The following is a 22159-nucleotide window of genomic DNA, read 5'->3' as shown; positions in this document are numbered from 1 at the left end:
CCCGCAGGCCGAAAATCAGGTCGCAGCCACACGGCCCCTCCGCCTCACACAGCCCCTCCTCCGCCTCACACAGCCTCACACAGCCCCGCTAGCCTCGGCGCCTCCAAGACTTCGGCGCCACCAAAACCTTACCCGCAGTGATGCGGCTCCACTGCATTGCTGGGTTTCTGGAGGATGGGGAGATAAGGGCAAAAATCAAAACACCGCTCGGTCACCGCTCGATCACTGCTCAGCCGCCGCTCGGAAGTCCTCTAGCTTGGCGCCATTCTTCACCCCCGGCACTCAACCACGCCTCCGGTGCGTGCGTCCTACGTCACCGTCATTCCGCCGATTTTGGTTGTTATCTTACCAAACGCTGAAAATATTTCTTAGCAACATGCATTATCATATATCAGAGCCCCAGCCAGGTAAAATCAAACAGTAACATGCATTTTCTATACCAGAGCCCTAGCAAGTTATTATCACAAAGTAATGTGCATTATCATCTATTAGAGCATCATGGGAAATGCAGTTAACAGTTGATAAAGCTGCGGATGTTAGCTGTGAATAGCAATCCCCATGATGCTCAGCCAGCCAGGGGTGCACCATGATGCTGGCTAAGCATCATTGGAAGAGTAGTCCACAGCAGAAGAGTTTTTTTTTTTTTAATTACAAAAAATTCTAATGTTAGCCTCCCTCCCAATCTTTTAAAAATTATATTAAATTGTTCCTCAACAATAACAGAATACCACATTTATCAAACTGTTATTAACCCCTTAAGGACCGGGCTCATTTTTCGTTTTCTACCCTGTGGGACCGAGGCTGTTTTGACACTTTTGTGGTGCTTGTGTTCAGGTGTAATTTTCTCCTCACCCATTTAGTGTACCCACATAAGTTATATATTGTTTTTTTCAGGACAAGATGGGCTTTCTTCAGATACCATTATTTTGATCGTATCATCTTATTTACTATAAAAAAAATAAAAAAAACATGGTGAAAAATTGAAAAAAAAGACATTTTATGACTTTTATTTGAAAAATCTTTTACTCACCTAAAAAAGCAAGTAAAAAAACTAGCTAAATAGATTCTACTACTTGTCCTGAGTTTAGAGATACCCAATGTTTTTATGTTTTTTTGCTGTTTTTTGTACGTTATAGGGCAATAAGTACAAGCAGCGTTTTATGATTTCCAAATCTTTTTTAACAAATCTGGTCAGTCTGCCTACATCTCCTCTTTGGAACATCTTTGAAGCCGGTTAACTCAATTTAACCCATTCAAACCATATATTTTGGAAAACTAGACACCCCAGGGTATTCCGAATGCTGTTATTTTAACCCTTTCCATGCACCAATTATAGAACTACACTTTGTCAAACTTTGTAATAGTAATTTTTTTTATTTTTTTTCCACACAAATTGTACTTTAGTTATAGATATACAGGTTCTGGTATATGTCACTATCAAACAACACACCAATGTGTGTTCAGGAACATCTCCTGAGTACAGCGATACCCCACATGCATGGGTTTGTCAGATTGTTTGGCTGGTAAAAGGCTACTTTTGGGGCATGCGTAATTCAGGTGGTCATTTGGTCATTCTGCCTCCATCTCCTCTTTGGAATATCTTTGAAGCCGGTTAACTCAATTTAACCCATTCAAACCATATATTTTGGAAAACTAGACACCCCAGGGTATTCCGAATGCTGTTATTTTAACCCTTTCCATGCACCAATTATAGAACTACACTTTGTCAAACTTTGTAATAGTAATTTTTTTCACACAAATTGTACTTTAGTTATAGATATACAGGTTCTGGTATATGTCACTGTCAAACAACCCCCCAATATGTGTTCAGGAACATCTCCTGAGTGCAGTGATACCCAACATGCATGGGTTTGTCGGGTTGTTTCAGATTTAAAATGCCACATTTGGGAAGTGCGCTTTTTTTCTCCATTTTGGTCAGTCTGTACCTATGCCCTATCTGTGAGCTAGGCCACTCCAATTTACCCCATCAGCCATTTTTTTATATATTAGACACCCCTTGGGTATTTGAAGTGCTTTTATTTTAACTCTTTGAGATTTTTGAGAAATTTTAGCACTTGCTCAAAATAATAAACTTTATTTTTTATTTTTTTTATTTTTTTAATACTTTTTTTATATTTTTTTTTTACACATTTTGCTGGTACTGGATGGTTCATCTAGTGACATCACTGCATAATTATTTTTAAATGTTAGCACATTTTTTTTTTTCATTTTTTTTATTTTTTTTTGAATATTTTACTAATCACATAGTGATTAGAAAGCTGGGCTCCATTGACTTGCATGGTTGAATGCAGTACCTGTATTCAACCAGCAAGTGGAGCCAGTTCTCTAGAGGGTCTGGAGACCATCTAGCAAACTTTTTCTTGTTTACTTTTTTTTCAGAGCGGCGGCCATCTTACTTGATGGCGAAGATCACCGGCAGCTGCGGCTGTGACCGCTCTCCGGAGCGGTCACAGCCCACCTAAAGGTAAGTGTTTGGTGTCGCTGGATGCCTCCTGATCGAGGCATTCCAGCGACACCATTTAAGTTTAGGAGGCGATCGTTGATCGCCTCCTAAACGCTTTTAAAACGGACGTCTGCCGCCATACAATGTATGGCGGCTGTTGACGCCCCGGGGAGGGGCCAGACATGGCCCCCGATGCCGATCTCGGCCTTGCTGAATGCCTCGACATCGAGGCATTGCAGCAAGGCCGTTTAAGCGAAGAAAGTGATCCTTGATCACTTTCTAAGCTTATTTAACTTTTTGACGGTTCAGGACCGTCAAAGGTCATTTAGTGACCTTCTTGTCATGACGGTCCTGAACCGGCAAAGGTCGCGAAGGGGTTAAAATCCCAGGAACCAAAAGTGGGTATAAACAGAATTTTAATTCCTCGGCATCCGTGTCAGGGGCCTACCTAGAGTATTTGACACCTGGGGCGGATCCTGTATGTGGCACCCCCGCTCACACACACACTTTAAAACTGCATAGCTTCTATCGTTATATACTAGCACAGACATTGAAGGTGGTACAGCATTACTGTTATCATTATACATTGAGGCAGACATTGACGGATGTACAGCATAACACCTATCACTGTTTACTAAGCCGAACATTGATGTGGTCTAGGTCTACCACTTCATTGTCTGGCTTAGTAGTAGGGATACACCAAAATGAAAATTCCAGACCGAAACCTAAAATTCAGCATTTACTTGGCCAAAACTGAAAATGACGCCCCCTCACCATAAAAAAAAAAAAAATCTTACACTTTTATTTAAAGTAAGTAACACACCAAAATTGGATAAAAAAATAACAATATTAATATATAAATGATTGTTAACAGCAATCACACTCATATCATGCCCAGGCATACCCAGGTTCTACCATGTACTGGTTGCCTGGGCACATGATAGGAGTGTGATTGCTGTTAACAATCATATATATATATATATTAATATTGTTATTATTAGTGTTCTCATGTGAACTCAGCACTGGAGGCATAAAATCAGACATACAAATCTAGTATTTGCAGGTATACAATAATAATGTATGGAAACATAGCGTTGCAGGTATAGATCAAGTGGAAATCACATAAAAAGCAATTAAGGTATAGATAAAAACCCCTAAATTACAGGCATAGATGACAGGTTGAACAACCCAAAGCCAGCCCTGGCGTCCACACTGCCTACATAGAACCTGACCAGTACCCAAATTACACACATAGGACTTATCATCTTTGTCCCAGCATGATTTAACTTTGTCCCCAAAAAAGCCCGGCCTGTGCCGTCTTTGACCCATAAACACCCTGCCTGTGTCGTCTTGATCCCCAAGGCTCCAAAATCCTGCTTGTGCCATCTTTACCTTTCCTCAAATCAATTTTACATCTATGATACACACAAACACTCTTACAGTCACTCACTAATTCACACTTTCATTCACATAATTTTTTTTTTTTTAAATATTCTTTATTAATTTTTTTCCATAAAACGAACAGTATAAACAAACATAAACAAGCATACAATTTCCAATAGTACGTTATTTATAAAGAAGGGTATGACTAATAGTACATATCATTGGGAATATTCCCATCTGATCCAATAATAATAAATTACATTCAATTCTTAACTTTTATAAGTGGAGAAATGGAAGGTGTACAGGGGAAAAAGAAGAAGCAGTTGCCACGGAGATAAATTTATATATAAACACCAGTCGCAATGCACAGGGGAGGAGAGCAATGAGCTAAGCAAATTTAAGCCAGCGATTCCAAATACATTCATATTTCTCTTTAGCATTAGCTTTTACATAAAAATATTTTTCAGCTAAACATTGATAATTAATCTGGGATTTGATCTCAGTCCAAGATGGAAGGGACGAGTCCTTCCAGTATCTAGCTAGGCAAATTTTATAAGCAAGTAAGATATTTAGCCAAAGAGTTTGATCACTTTTGTTGATATCTGGTAGGTCTAAATGGAAAAGAAATTCTTGAGGGGAAAGAACAGTATTACCGTATTTTTCGCTCCATAAGACGCAGTTTTTTTCCTCCCAAAGTAGGATGAAAAATCAGCCGCGTCTTATGGAGCGAAGATGCAGGCAGGGAGGGGGGGGGCAACGATATACTCACCAAAAGTGTCCCGGACAGTCTCTGTCTCGCTTCGCCGTCCAGGGGAGGTCTTCATCTGGAGACCGCTGCCTCTGTCGCCGCCTCTCCTCTTCTCTGGTCCGTTGCGACGGCTAAGGGCGGACTGGATGGAGAGGACGGGGGGATTTGATGCAAGCGCCGTGTCACGTATGGCGCCGGCGCATGCGCAGTACGGCGCTTGTAGTCCAACTACACTTCCCATCATGTCTGACCAGCTTTTTTCTGTGCAGGCATGACGGGAAGTGTATTTTTGCACCTTGTATACCGGTACATGTGGATGAAGAGAGAAGAGAGTGAACAGTAAAGTGTAAAAAAAAGGTAAAAGACAACATGAATTGTCTGAACTGTCACTACACAGAATCACTCTGTGATAGTTTAACACATTCATGTACATGTATGTGGGGCTGTGCAACTTTAGGGCAACCCCACATACATGTACATGTAGTGTCCCATACAGCAACCAGCCCCCCACAATAGTGCCTGGGCAGATGGAAGCTCTTGATGACAGTTCTTTCATTACATTTTTGTTGTAGAACACTACCGTAGTCTCCTGCTGCATCCAATTTTACAAAGATGTCAAAGCAGAAAAGGCTAAGCTATAAAATCCCATTTAAACTGGAGGTAGTAAAATACGCCAAAGAACATGGAAACAGAGCAGCTGAAAGACAGTTTGGGCCACCTCCAACTGAAAAAATGATACGGGAATGGAGGAAACAGGAGGAAGCACTGCAAAAAGCAGATAAAAGCAAACACACTTTTCGTAGGCATACTGCAAAATGGCCACAGATAGATGTAGAAATGAAAGAGTGGATCATACATCACAGGAACAATGGATTATCAGTCTCCACGAAAATGATAAGATATGAAGCCAAGCGTCTTGCTGCAGAGAAAGGCATTGACGACTTTACTGGATCAGCATCATGGTGCTACAGGTTCATGAGAAGATCTGGCCTTGCTATGCGCACCAAAACTAGAATTGCGCAAAAAATGCCTAAAGAATATGAATCCAAGATTCTGTCTTTCCATAAATTTGTTATTGATGCAAGAAAGAAAAATAACTTTGAAATAAGGCAGATTGGAAATATGGATGAAGTCCCATTAACCTTTGATGTTCCATCAAAAAGGACTGTTGATGTGAAAGGTGCAAAAACCGTAACTGTGAAGACCTCAGGACATGAGAAAACCCATTATACTGTTGTGTTGTCCTGCTGTGCGGATGGCACCAAGTTGCCTCCAATGATAATTTTCAAAAGAAAAACCATGCCGAAAGAGGTGATCCCACGTGAAGTTATTGTCCATGGTCATGAGAAAGGATGGATGGATGAAGGTGGAATGAAAATATGGATAGAAAAAGTGTGGTCCAAACGCCCTGGAGGGCTTCTGAAGAAACCTGCCCTACTAGTACTTGACCAGTTTAGGGCACATATCAGTGACAACACAAAAAAAATCTTTAAATTAGCAAAGACCCATCTAGCTGTCATTCCTGGGGGGCTTACTAGCCAGTTGCAACCTCTGGATGTTTCACTTAACAAGCCATTTAAAGTGTTCATGCGAGAGGAGTGGAACAAGTGGATGGCTGCTGGGAATCATGACCTGACACCCACTGGAAGAATGAAAAGGCCTACCATCACTCAAGTTTGTGAGTGGGTGAAAACGTCATGGCAAGCCGTGAAGGATGAAACGGTTGTAAGTTCCTTTAAGAAATGTGGCATCAGTAATGCCTTGGATGGTTCAGAGGATGATGTCCTTTATGAAGACCCTGACACCAGTGATAGTGAGCCACTGAGCGTGACAAGTTCGGACAGTTGTGAGGAATTTTTGGGATTTCCCAATGACTAGAGACCTTATCTTTTACAGTAATGATGGTTCTTAATGCTGCTGTTGGCTATTGTTCATGTTAAGTTATTCAGTTATTGTAATAAATATTTTAGCCCATTTTTTAGCTCAAAATATTTTTTCCTTTTTTTTCTCCTCTAAAATCTAGGTGCGTCTTATCAGCAGGTGCGTCTTATAGAGCGAAAAATACGGTAAATCTAAACAGTTTTAAGAAAAGGTCTGTTAATTGAAATTTTATTTGATTCAAACACGTGCATTCCCACCAAATATGTTTATGTGTTCCTGATTGAGAATGGCATCGCCAGCATAGAGCACTTGTAGAAGGTTGAAATTTGACAATGCGAGCTGGTACCATATACCATCTTTGCATAAGCTTGTAAAATTGTTGCTGAAGATTAATGCAATGTGATGATTTACGCGTAATTTGCCATGCCTTATGCCAAGATTGTAAGGTAGTAGAGAAATCAAAATCTATTTCCCACTGAGTTTGCGCCTTACTCTTCTCATAACTATTATTAATCTTGAAAAATGTCAAGATCTTAGAAATTATTTGCTTAGAAGTAGTAGAGGTGATAAATTTATACCAAGATGTGGTTTCAACAGGCACATTGGAAGTAAGAAAATGTTTAACCCTGATATATTTAAAGATATCTTTGGCCGGGAGGCCATATGTTTCGGTTAACAAAGAAAAGGAAACCAGATGGGATCCAGCATAGAGATCAGGTATAAAACAAGTCAAAACTTCTATCGGGCAACATTTCGCAAATATTGTCCCTTCATCTAAACCTTTCTTGAATTTATAAAAAGTGGAAAGAATATCATTAACAATAATACTAGGAATTTTCATTTTTTTAAATTGAGCATAAGGCAACCAAAAAAATTAGAAAGGATCAAAATTCTTACAGACCTGTTTCTCTATATCATACCAGCCTGCAACATTTTGACATTGTTGTCAATTTCCAAGCAAACATAAAAGATAATTGGGAGGCTACGTACAATTCCTTTAAATTCGGATATCCAAGGCCACCAAAGTCTGTGCCTCTTTTAAGAAGATCGGTTGGAAGTCTCGACCTCTTAGCCGCCCACACGAACCGTGAAAACAAATTATCCCATTCTAGTAACATTTGTTTGGATATTTGATAAGGAATTAGTCTAAAAAGATATAGAACTTTAGGTATGATATAGGCTTTAACAATGTTTATACGCCCCATCCATGAGGTCTCCAACTTTCCCCATATTAGAAGTAGAGATTTTACATCAATAAAAAGTTTTTTATGATTAATAATAGAGGTTTCTTTTGTGACTGAACTAATTATAATACCCAGATAATCGATCTGAGTCAAACAGGTTTCAATATGAACCTGGGTCTGAATTAAACATTTCTGGGAGTCTGAAAGATAAAATGGTATCAATTGAGTCTTAGAAAGGTTCAGTTTATAATTAGAAAGCTGTCCAAACTTTGTCACTCCATCTAACAAAGCAGGAACAGAACTCATAGGGGATGACAGTGTCAAAAGGATATCGTCTGCATAAAGAGTAATTCGATAGTCATAGTCACCAATTTTTATGCCTTGCATATCCCTAGACTGTCTAATGTACGCCGCTAATGGTTCAATTGATAGCACGTATAACAATGGGGCCAATGGGCATCCTTGTCGGGTGCCATTCTGAATAGAAAAACAGTCCGATTCTATCGCAGGGCCCTTTATTTTAGCCGTTGGAGTTGTATACAAAGCCATCATTAAATGAAAAAAAGTTCCATGAATACCAAAGGCACGGAAAGTTTCTGCCATAAATTTCCAATTCACCCTGTCAAATGCTTTTTGGGCATCTAAAGCCATAATAACAGATGGAGTTTTGTTTCTATGAATGAATTCAATAATATTGAAGATTCTGCGAGTGTTTTCATCCCCAGACCTACCAGGCATAAAGCCTGCTTGGTCCGGATGGATGAGATCTCTAATCACTTTAGCTAATCTTAAGGCTAATATTTTAGAATAGATCTTAACATCAATATTAATAAGAGAGATTGGTCTATAGTTGGTAACTGACGAAGGATCTTTTCCTGGCTTTGGGATGGGTGAGATACTAGCTTCTAACATTTCTTTAGGAAATTGTTTACCTAAGGCAATTGCGTTAAAAGATCTCAGAAGAATAGGAGAAATCAGCGGATCTAAAATCTGGAAAAATAAAGCAGAAAAACCATCAGGGCCCGGAGCTTTCCCATGTTTAAGCTCATGGATTGCTTTAGAGATTTCTTGTATCGTAAAAGCTTGATTTAATTCGATCATTTTTTCATCTGAAATTTTTGGAAGAGAGAGAGTCTCTAAAAACTGGGTCATGCCTAAAGAAGGAATTGTAGGTTCAGGTAGATTATATAAAGTTCCGTAATAATCCTTAAAGGCATTTCCTATTTGTTTAGGTGAAATACAAGTATTCCCTTTATATAGGTTTTTTTTAATTCTAAATTGGAGATCTTTTGCTTTTAATCTATTAGAGAGGTCTTTGCTCACTTTGTTATTATTGCTATACCACCGCGCTTTTAATCTCTCCATTATTAACTCAGACTTAAGTTTAAGTTTATTTAATATTAATTTCTGGATATTCTTTATCTGCCTACATAGTTCAAAAGAAGGATTCTGTTTATTTTGTCTTTCCAATAAAGCTAATCCTATATAAAGGTCTGACAAGTTTTTACCACTCTTATTTTTTACCGATAAGAATAATCCCTATCATCAGGATGCTGAACCCTCCAGACATCATAAAGATTATGTTTAAAAAGACAAGCAGAAAAAGTTTCAGCTTTAACTTTCAGACAAGAATCTGTTTTACGTTTTCTAGTTGTTTTGGTATCTTTTTTTATATCTAGAATACAGTTCATATCGCTTGCCATAATCAATATCCCTTTAGATATCTTCTCTATTATTTCCATTGTTTTATTTAAAAAATGAATTGAGGCTACAGATGGGGCATATAAACTAACAAGTGTGTATATAACATCATTTATACTACAGATTAAAATAATTCTTCTTCCTTCCTGATCGGTATCATGGAAAATATATTCAAATTTGTTTTTAGTTGCGATCAGGATCGCCACTCAGGATCGCGATATCTACGATATTTCCAGCTTAGATTACCCTTATTACCTTTCCAGTGTGTCTCCTGAATAAATGCAACATCTATTCCATCTTTAATTAATGATCATATAAAAAAGCTATTTTATAAGGGGAATTTAATCCCTGTGCATTGATTGATAGCATTTTAAGTGGCATAAATTTTTATTATCTCCGTGGATCCCAAAATGAAGCTACCTTCCAATTTTATCTCCTTCGAATAAAAATCTAGTCTAAAGACTTCCAACCACAAACATACATCACTACATAAAACTTTCAAACTTTCCATGTCATGAAGAGGGGGCCATTTCTCTCTCACTGGCATGAAAAAAACTTCTTGCTCCATCAAGAAAAAAAAGAAAGTTAGGTACAAATCTCCGGACCATTAAGCAGAAAAAAAACGCGATCTTAAATAGCTAACAAGGGGGGGGAAACCTGGAGTTTTTATGGTCAGCATATTTTTCTTCTTTCCTACTTCAGGTAATGCACTTGGTGCTAGTAAGGACTTTAAATTTTCTGTTTTCCTGTATATGACGTTCGGATGTTCCGGTATGATCTCTTTCAACACATCTTATTAAACACATTTTACATCTATTAAACAAAGAGGAAGAGAGGAATTTTTTAAGAAGAAGGAACAACAACCAAGTAGAGACTTTGAATTTGCTTTCTTCACAAAATACAATGATAAGGCGTTTGAGATTAAAAAAGCAATCAAAAAATGTTGGCCCATTTTAAGGCAGGACAGTGTGTTGAAAGAGATCATACCGGAACATCCGAACGTCATATACAGGAAAACAGAAAATTTAAAGTCCTTACTAGCACCAAGTGCATTACCTGAAGTAGGAAAGAAGAAAAATATGCTGACCATAAAAACTCCAGGTTTCCACAAATGTGGAAAATGTAAGTTATGTAAAACATGTCATTTATCAAAGAAAAAAAGCACATCTTTTAAATGTACAAATACAGGGAAGGATTATACAGTTAAGCACTTTATTAATTGCGATACCACCAATGTAATTTATTTATTAGAATGCAAATGTGGTATACAGTATATTGGACGCACTTCTAGAAAATTTAAAACAAGGGCACTGGAACACATCAGAGGGATTAGGAATAAAAACCCTAAACATAGTGTGCCCAGACATGCAAATAGCTGTAAATTATTTTCCTTTGAGAGCCTGAAGATCATGGGCATAGACATAGTCACTCCACACTGGCGGGGAGGTAACATTAAGGAACAACTAGCGAAACGAGAAACCGAATGGATATATAAATTTCAAACGCATAAAAAAGAGGGGTTAAATATGGAAATAGATATTTTAGCATTTATGGATTGATGCAACCTTTTAGAATCATATTTAATATTTTAACATTAATTTATTTGGTAATCCACAGATATTCTGAATCCATTTTTATTAATATTTTTATTAATATTTTATCAACATTTTATTACATTTTATTTTATTTATATTATTTTAGGATATCTATAGCCACTTCTCTGTATTTATATCAAGTTTTATATATTCATTCCAAAATTGATATTATCACTACCTGTAGGGTTAGTTTTAATATTACTACCTTTAGAGTTATTATTACTTTTGGTATTATTTGCAGTGCTATTAATGTTTTATATACTAACATTAAAATGGATATTATTTTTATACACTAATATTAATACAGATATTATTATTTCCTTTAATAGTAGTTTTTATATCATTTTTAGGGTCATTATCATTATCATTTAGTGTTAATTTGGCACTGTTTTCTATATACACCAATAGGCAGTCAACATTTTTATTTTATTTTATTTTATTTTACTACATAACATAAAAGTGGATTAATTCTTTTCAGATGTTCTCAAAAACACTTTAAAATTTTTTCAAGTCATTTTAGATATTGAATGAACATATATATACAGTTAATTACAATTATTGATTAGATTAAGAGGTACCAGGAATATATATTTATATTTATTCATTCAGACACTCCACATATTCATACACACACATTCACTTAAGAATAAAAATCACTTGTTTATTAATTATTTTAGGATGAAGAATTCATTCAGTTTATGATATAAGGGACATACACTCACCCATGAATACACTGTACACACAGACACACATCACTCATTATTTATTTATTAACGCACACACATTCATCCAGCCGTCCATTCACTACACATACACTTGAGATAACGATAGACACACCACGGGTTAATTAATTTATTAGAGACACAGTTATAATATCTTTATTTAAAATATAAAACATACACGTCACACAAAGGAATACAATACAACAATCACTTACGCAACAAATATATATATTCTTATTTAATATGAAGCAGAAACAATATATTGTTTTTGATTTAATTAAAATAATACACTTTTCCCGGTAAAAGATATTATCAGTCACATTATTTTCAGGTTTGATTTGCATAGACCTCAATCGTACGGCATAATACATATATAATTAACATATAGGGCGGGCACGCTTGTTCTCTCTCCGTTCTCTCTTCGTTCTTGTTCTTTCTCTCCGTTCTCTCTTCGTTCCATTTCGGCCTTCGTTTCTTCCGTTATATCCTTTTAGTCCGCTTTTAATGTATTCATTATTTCCCCGAGACCGAGTCCACCCGCGACCTATAAATGGAGTTCAAAGATCTTCCCGGATACAGGCGAAAAGGTTTTTTGCGCTGTATAAACTTTATTAATGAACAAGAATACAGACAAACGTCATGACAACATCGAAAAAACGTGATGACACCAAAGGGGAAAGGTCAACAAACGGCGATATGCGGAAGTGGATATAAAGGAACAGATGAAGAAGACGAAAATACTTACGGACTACTGATTTTACATTGAATTTTTATGGACATATGCTTCAATTGATTTTCCTGAAGAATCCTACGGGTGAAACGCGTCGATTTTCAATTGGAGTTCGGTATACCCCACATTTTGGTGGACTTTCAACGCCTATATATGCACTTGTAGTGCATATACAATTGTGAGTGCATTTTTTTCCATTTTTCTATATTTGATTTTGGAATACTGCACCATTGAAGTTTGTTTTTTAGATTTTCTCAAGAAGAATATTAAAGATTATTTACAGTCCTATTGATGGGTTGGATTCACTTCTTCAATTTGTGAGTGCATTATATCACTTAAGCTTCACATTGAACAAATCATCTACACTATATTGTATTATTATTTTTTTCCCTTTTATATGTACCTGCGCCCCATCTAAATTTCGTTGGTTTTATATTCAAATTATAATACTTAAATATTTGTGACAATTCGTGTATGTGTTTTTCTCTAAATTTATCCTCCAACTGCAAAGTAATAATAACATAAATAAAAATTTATGCAATTTTAAATGCAATTGTATTCAAAAAAAAAAAAAAAAAAACACAAATCCCTTCCTTTGACAGATAAATTTAAACAAGAAAAATTTGATTAGATTATATCACGGGCTCGAACTTCTTATATTCCACTCCGACAAATATTTTTAGCTTGAACACAATCATTGCAGATGTAGTTTTTCCCCTGATAGACAATTCGTAGTTTTGTAGGAAACCCCCATGAGTAAGTAATGTTGTTCTCTCGAAGACAAGCAGTGATATTTGTAAATTTCTTTCTATGTAATCTAGTAGCATATGAAAGATCAGAAAATGTTGATAATGATGCAAATTTTGTTGACTTAGTAGGATTTTTCCTCATCTCTTTAACTAATGTCTCTTTTGTCCGAAAGTTATTAAAACAAACCATGACATCTCTTGGAAGATTAGTTTGAGTCCAAGAAGGCGGAAATGTGAGTCTATAAAGTCTTTCAATTGGAACAGGATTTTGATTATTCTTTCCAAGAAATGTAGATAGAAGATCATTTATATAAGTTTCTAAATCTTTGACTTCTTCTGGGATTCCACGAATTTTCAAGTTTTGCCGTCGCGATCTATCTTCAAATTCTGCTAGTTTTAAATCATGCTTTATAATTTCTGTCTTAAGATATTAATTTTGGGAGTGGAGGTCTTTACATTTTGCTTGGAGAGACATAATTTCTTCAGACTGTGATACTAATGTAGTTTGCAAGAGCACCATTTCTTCTTTATAATCCTTAAGATGTTGATCCAAATCAGATTTAATTTTATGATATAGAGAATCTAGAGCAGCAGTTAGATTAGTAGTTGTGATATATTCCAATGAACTGCTAATACTGGTTTCATTTATCGGGTCTGGAGACATTTTAGAGGAAATAATAGATGTGTCTGTATAACTTTTTGGAGAATAGTAGGCACTGATTGACGGTGGTTTCTTCATTTTAGTAGAAGTTTTAGTTTTATCTTCCTTCTCTCCTTTGCCAGCCTTGTCTCCTTTAGGAGGCATTATTATATAATGTCTGGACCAGAATTGGCTGCTGCTTAAAAAAAATTCTGAGTTTCTCGAGGATCAAATAATTTAATATATAGTATCTTCAGCAAAAATTAAACTCAGTCAAAAAATATAGTCAAAAATATAGGAGAAAAAAAAAAAACTATTTAGAGTGAGAATAAACATTAATATCTCAGTTTTTCCATGAATCTCCAGGCGTAGGTCAAAATATATCAAAATATATAGCAAGTATAGTTGATCTTTAATTGATCTTCAATTAGAATTAATTAAACTTCAAGTCCCTCAGGTATTCAAAAAAAAAAAAAAAAGAAAATAATCTGATAATAGAACATCTTAATCACCGTGTGGGACGAATCATAATTAAGATTTTCAAAATGAAAGCCCGGTTTATAAATAGCAATGTCAGGATACAAAAGTGCTAGAGTTGAATATTGTGCCCAGCGAAGAAATCAAAATAATAATACCATCGCACACTGTGCTCACCGCTCTTCACGTAGATGTTTACTAGTGCTCAAAATATCAGATTGTTCAGAGGCTCAACGATCCATGGGACGGCAAAGCGGGACAGAGGTAGGGATAGGCGGGACAGCGGGACAGAGTCCCAAAATCGGGACTGTCCCGCCTAAATCAGGACAGTTAGGGGGCCTGCATGCCATACCAAAAATGTCATTTAGATGCTCACCTGTCCATGTGGGTTACAATACATAGGAAGAACCACAAGATATTTGCACAAAAAAACACAGCGTATCAACCAACTTTACAAAATATCACAATAGTGAACCTAAACACCTACAATTTCAAGTTAACAAATTCTGGAGGGTTCAGGCACCCGTTTCACCCCCCAGACTAATACAGCCCACATATCTGTGATCCTGAAACCTGGTAAAGACCCAGAATAGCGTAAGCTATCGCCCTATCTTCCTTCTCAATTCGCATGTGAAACTATTAGCAAAAATTCTAGCAAACAGATTGAAGCCTTTAATACCCCGGGCAGATAGGCTAGGGACAATACTATTAGGGTCCTCGACCTTTTGGATTTCGTTAACTGCTCCTCACCCCAGTGCGGTTTCTTTGGATGCAGAGGCGTTTGACAGGGTGGCCTGGCCCTATCTGTTCCGTTTGTTGGAGCGCTTAGGTCTTGGTCATTAATTTCTGACTTGGATCAAGGTCATGTACCATGAACCGAAAGCTCATGTTAAAGTTAACGGACTTCTGTCGTGGGCCCGTCACCCTGTCGAACGGGACTCGGCAGGGCTGCCCCCTCTCCCCGCTTCTGTTTATTCTGGGTCTTGAACAATTGGCAGCCGCGCTTCGAGCCAACCCTTTAGTGACCTGGATCTCTGTAGCTACTACCCACCGCAAAGTGGCCCTTTACGCAGATGATATGTTACGCTTTATCACTAATCCTCTTGAATCCCTGCATCATCTGTTTACTGAATTTACCTTATTTGGGCGCCTCTTCAATTTACCTAGGCCTTAAGATTTCAACTGACCCCTCGCGGCTACTCACCCTTAACCTTCTTCCCCTTCTAGCCGCTGTTTCTGTGGACCTTCACAGGTGGGCATATATACATACAGTGGGGCAAAAAAGTATTTAGTCAACCACCAATTGTGCAAGTTCTCCCACTTAAAAAGATGAGAGAGGCCTGTAATTTTCACCATAGGTACACTTCAGCTATGAGAGACAGAATGAGACAACAAAAAAAAAAACAGCCTGGTCCTTTAGGGTTAAAAAAATTAAAAAAATAATCACACTTTTATCAAACGTAACACACCAAAATTGGCCACAAAAATCCATAACAATATTAATATATATATATATGATAATTAACAGCAATCACACTCCTATCATGCACAAGCAGCCAATACATGCTGAAACCTGTCTAGCCGCCTCCTTTGTGTATTGATGCTGCCAGCAGTATGGGGTCCCTGTGCCATCCCCCCTGTACTTACACATCCATGCCATCACACACACACATTCATTCATTTACTCATTCACAAACATTCACTAAATCATCATTTATTCATTCACAGATACTAATCATGAGCAATCCAGAAATAGGCGCGCATGTACATATGTGGGACAAAAAAATAAAGAATAATAGTGCAATAATGTGGGATTTAAAATACAATATATGTGTGTAATATATGCACTCACAAAATTACAGAAGGTCAAAGGCTCTTCAGAATAAAATTCTTTCTTTATTTCTTCTTGTAACTAAAAAATCATAAAAGAGAACGGCCAATAGTGCAATATATTCTTGTAGTTCTTATAGGAGAATAAAAATGCACTTACAAGATGGTCGGTATTTTCAAGCACTTCAACTATAAGTCCGAAGATCAAAGTAATGAAGTCCAAAAGCAATAGATAGTCCTCGTGGGTAGTCCTCAACGCGTTTCGCCTGTTGGCTTCCTCAGGAGAACAATTTCTTTCCGCAAAATTTTATTTCCGCAAAAATTTTATAGTGTTCGTGGGTGTGGAGCGTCTATTTATATGCTTTGTATCCTTGTTCCGTGTTCCGTCCTTACTTCCGGGTTTGACGTCAGCGCGCTGTTTCCGTCGTTGCTTAGCAATCGTGACGCTTTAGTGATTCCTCCTTCCCATGTCTACGGCGTCTTCATGCGTCTCCTAGCAATAGGGACGCTGCAAGCCTCCTTTCGTTTTAAGAATAGAAGTCCTCCCCCTTCTGCTCGCAAGCTCTTCAGATCACAGTGGTATTTCTCGAGCGAAAATGTCTAAAAAATCCTTAGTATCGCTCGTATTCAGAAATGTTGAATGAAGGAGAGAGGGGATATATTAGGAGATTTATAGTATATATAAATAACAAAAAATGCGGATGGTGAACGGAACCATGGAAGTTGGAGGGTAGAAAAAAGAGAGATAATATATGGTGTGTATATATAGAAATGTGATGTAACAGTTTGTCCACAGGGAGACTCATAAATAAATAGGGATAATCATTAGCTTATGTAAATATAGAGAGACATTATTTTATATGATAGATAACTTAATTGTTAATTTATTAATTTATAGGAGATACATCAAAATGAAATCAAGATGGATAAAAATGGATGGAATGAGACAAGATTAATAAAATATGACTTGGATTTTAGTGACAATAAAAATACATAAGAAATTCATAAAAAATTAATTAAAATAAATTTTAAATTTTAAATAAATATATTAATTCATTTAAATATATTATTTTAAAATAAATTATTTAAAATAAATTAATTAATTAGGCCCTATGTCTATCTGTCTAGTTCCCTTACAAGTTTAAAGACCAATATGTTAATATATATATGTTTAAAAATATATATTAAAAAATAAATCTATATATTAAAAGATAAATAAATAAATATATTAAAAGTTTATACTCAGTCAATAAAAGCAAGTATATCTAGATCAGTATTTAGGCCACCCTTTTTATATGTCTGAAATTTAAAAATCCATTCTGTCTCTTTTTTAGACAGTACTGTATTTATGTCACCTCCCCTCCAGTGAGTTTTTACAAGGTCAATCCCTAGAATTTTAAAATCTGATAGTGAAAACATTGTGCATGTGTTACAGTGTCTAGGTACACTGTGTTTCGTATTTGCATTCCGTATTCCCCCCAGATGTTCCAATATTCTAACTTTAAGTTCTCTTGTAGTACGTCCAATGTACTGTTGGCCGCACTTACATTCCAGTAGATATATCACATTTTTAGTATTGCAATGAATGAAATGTTTTATTGGGTATTCTTTCCCTGTATTATTGCATTTAAAAACTGTGATTTTCTTTTGTTGGGTATTGCACGTTCTGCACACTTTACACCTCCCACATTTATGGAAACCCGGGGATTTATCCACTAGAAATTTCTGATGTTCTTTCTTATCATCTTCATTAGGTAGTAAGCTAGGTGCCAGAATAGTTTTTAAATTAGCTAGTTTTTTGTATATAATTTTCGGTTTGTCTGGGAGATGACCCTGTAATATCTCATCTTCCTTTAGAATAGGCCAGCATCTATTTAATGCTTTCTTAATTTGGGGTGCTCTATCATTATATTGAGTTAGGAAGGAAAACTCATACCCGTCTTTATTTTTTTGTTTTTTGTTGTAGTTTATAAATTCTTCCCTTCTTTTTTTCTGTATACTATCAAAACTGTCTGTTAAAAGATCTTTTGGATAGTTTCTTTCTTCGAATTTGTCTAATAAAAGGTGGCTTTGTGTCATAAAATCTTCATCGTTGGTACAATTTCTGCGTACTCTGGTAATTTGTCCCTTGGGTATGTTTCTAAGCCAGCTAGGGTGGTGGCGACTAGAAAAATCAATAAAACCATTACCATCTGTGGGCTTAAAAAAAGTTTTGGTATTTATTAAGCCCACAGATGGTAATGGTTTTATTGATTGAATACCCAATAAAACATTTCATTCATTGCAATACTAAAAATGTGATATATCTACTGGAATGTAAGTGCGGCCAACAGTACATTGGACGTACTACAAGAGAACTTAAAGTTAGAATATTGGAACATCTGGGGGGAATACGGAATGCAAATACGAAACACAGTGTACCTAGACACTGTAACACATGCACAATGTTTTCACTATCAGATTTTAAAATTCTAGGGATTGACCTTGTAAAAACTCACTGGAGGGGAGGTGACATAAATACAGTACTGTCTAAAAAAGAGACAGAATGGATTTTTAAATTTCAGACATATAAAAAGGGTGGCCTAAATACTGATCTAGATATACTTGCTTTTATTGACTGAGTATAAACTTTTAATATATTTATTTATTTATCTTTTAATATATAGATTTATTTTTTAATATATATTTTTAAACATATATATACTAACATATTGGTCTTTAAACTTGTAAGGGAACTAGACAGATAGACATAGGGCCTAATTAATTAATTTATTTTAAATAATTTATTTTAAAATAATATATTTAAATGAATTAATATATTTATTTAAAATTTAAAATTTATTTTAATTAATTTTTTATGAATTTCTTATGTATTTTTATTGTCACTAAAATCCAAGTCATATTTTATTAATCTTGTCTCATTCCATCCCTTTTTTATCCATCTTGATTTCATTTTGATGTATCTCCTATAAATTAATAAATTAACAATTAAGTTATCTATCATATAAAATAATGTCTCTCTATATTTACATAAGCTAATGATTATCCCTATTTATTTATGAGTCTCCCTGTGGACAAACTGTTACATCACATTTCTATATATACACACCATATATTATCTCTCTTTTTTCTACCCTCCAACTTCCATGGTTCCGTTCACCATCCGCATTTTTTGTTATTTATATATACTATAAATCTCCTAATATATCCCCTCTCTCCTTCATTCAACATTTCTGAATACGAGCGATACTAAGGATTTTTTAGACATTTTCGCTCGAGAAATACCACTGTGATCTGAAGAGCTTGCGAGCAGAAGGGGGAGGACTTCTATTCTTAAAACGAAAGGAGGCTTGCAGCGTCCCTATTGCTAGGAGACGCATGAAGACGCCGTAGACATGGGAAGGAGGAATCACTAAAGCGTCACGATTGCTAAGCAACGACGGAAACAGCGCGCTGACGTCAAACCCGGAAGTAAGGACGGAACACGGAACAAGGATACAAAGTATATAAATAGACGCTCCACACCCACGAACACTATAAAATTTTTGCGGAAATAAAATTTTGCGGAAAGAAATTGTTCTCCTGAGGAAGCCAACAGGCGAAACGCGTTGAGGACTACCCACGAGGACTATCTATTGCTTTTGGACTTCATTACTTTGATCTTCGGACTTATAGTTGAAGTGCTTGAAAATACCGACCATCTTGTAAGTGCATTTTTATTCTCCTATAAGAACTACAAGAATATATTGCACTATTGGCCGTTCTCTTTTATGATTTTTTAGTTACAAGAAGAAATAAAGAAAGAATTTTATTCTGAAGAGCCTTTGACCTTCTGTAATTTTGTGAGTGCATATATTACACACATATATTGTATTTTAAATCCCACATTATTGCACTATTATTCTTTATTTTTTTGTCCCACATATGTACATGCGCGCCTATTTCTGGATTGCTCGTTGTTGAACACTAAGAGGAGTGTTATTGCAGGCTGCGGCAGTACAGTGAGGAAGTACCTTTTTAATACTTTATTTTCACGTTCACTATCTGGTGTTTATTTCTTTTCCTTTTGGCATTACAAATACTAATCATTCCTGGATGAGTGGTCATATTATTCAATATCCCGCATGACAAAGGCTGGAGCGCAACACAAAATATGGGACCTTACTGGGTCCCATAAATTTTTTTTCAAGCATATTCAGAACTGGACAAAGTAGGAGACAACTCAGTGAGAACCTTATTAAATACCCTATTTGCGTGAATATAGGCCGCACTCCCCCCCCCACAGTCTTTAAAGTGGGGGTACGGCCTATATTCGGGGTCTAGCGCAGGAATGGGCAATTCGTATCGCCCGATGCCGCGGGCAGGCAGCAGGGTTAGGATACAGATCCCCCGCAGCGCTGCAGGGGACCTGCATCCTACTCTCCGATACGCTCAGACAGCCTCCCCTGCCAGCACTTTCCACGGAGCTGTGCCGGCACGGGAGATTGTCTAAGCGCATCGTGCAAACGTTCACCGGCAGGGGCGATGTGCGTAAACAGCCTCTGCTGCCAGCATGTCTGCATGATGTGCTTTAACAATCTCCCTTGCCGGGAATTGCCACAGCGGAAGTGCCGGCACCGGAAGTTGAATTTGCGTACTACGTAGATGTCCCCCGCTGGTAAGTCTAGAGGGGGGCACATCTTGGGGGCAGAGTGGCAGTATATCTCGGGTGGGGTAGAGTGGCAGCTTATCTCGGGGGGGCACATCTTAGGGGCAGAGTGGCAGCATATCTGTTCCACTAAGTTTTTTTTTTTTTCCCCTCTAAGAAAATGTTTTCTTTAAAAAAGCACCTAACTTTTAGGGTGTGGCCTATAATCGAGCCAATACGGTACATTCCTTACAGAAAAAGCCACACGCCAAATTTAATGCACAAAACAGCATTTCTTAAAATTGGGAGGTAAAGTAGGTAGATTGCTGGCACGTTTTGCTAAAAGAAGGCGACCAGCTCCTAAAATTCTTAAGCTACGTACGTCACAGACCCGGAGAAAATAAACAATGCCTTTGCTGGATACAATAGGATTTTTAATGCATTCTTACCTGATGATCATTCATGGGAGTCACACTTTTACAAAAAGCGGGGCTATCAAATCAATGATCAATGTGACAGGCTTAATGCACCCATATAACAACTAGAATTAACTCGAACCATAATGACCTTGTCCAATGCCAAATCTCCAGGCCCTGATGGATTTCCATCAGAATATTTTAGGCCCCTAAAGGCAGATTTGGTGCCCACTTTATAATTGCTCTATAATGCTATCTATTTAAATCAACACTACTCCCCTGATGGAGACCAAAACCATCTTACTGCCTAAACTGAACAAAGACACGGACTTGGTAACATCTTACCGTCCCATCATGCTACTGAACACTGACATTAAAATTCTCACCAAAACTATAGTCACAAGACTACACTCTATGTTGCCACACATTCTATCTAATACGCAAATTACTGTATTTGCTCGATTATAAGACGACCCCCCAAAATCTGAATATTAACTTAGGAAAAAAAGAAAAAGCCTGAATATAAGACGACCCCAAAGGAAAAAAGTTTTACCAGTAAATGTTAATTCATGTAAACTATTTTTTTTAATAAAAGCTATGATTGAGAAAAATATTTTTTTCTCAAGTTTTTATTTCTTGTACCTGTCCCCCAGTTACGCACATCTGCCCCCAGGCTTGCCACTCCAATATGGCACTGTGGCCCATGATATGCCTTTTAACCCTCTATATGCCACTGTGCCCCATGGTATGCCTTTTGACCCCCTATGTGCCACTCTGCCTCCAGAAATGCCTTATACTCCTATATGCCACTCTGGCATTTAGGGGGTTAAAATGCATATTATGGGGCAGAGTGGCATATAGGGAGGTATAAGGCATTTCAGGAGGCAGAGTGCTCTATTAAATGCCCCTTTAACGCCACTCCAGAAATGCCCTATGCCCCCGTTTAACACACACACACACCCTATACCCCCATTTAACTAACACCCTATACCCCCATTTAACTAACACACAC

Source organism: Spea bombifrons, chromosome 1, assembly GCF_027358695.1.
Source record: "Spea bombifrons isolate aSpeBom1 chromosome 1, aSpeBom1.2.pri, whole genome shotgun sequence".
In the NCBI taxonomy this organism is placed as follows: domain Eukaryota; kingdom Metazoa; phylum Chordata; class Amphibia; order Anura; family Pelobatidae; genus Spea; species Spea bombifrons.
This window is presented reverse-complemented; position numbering follows the sequence as displayed.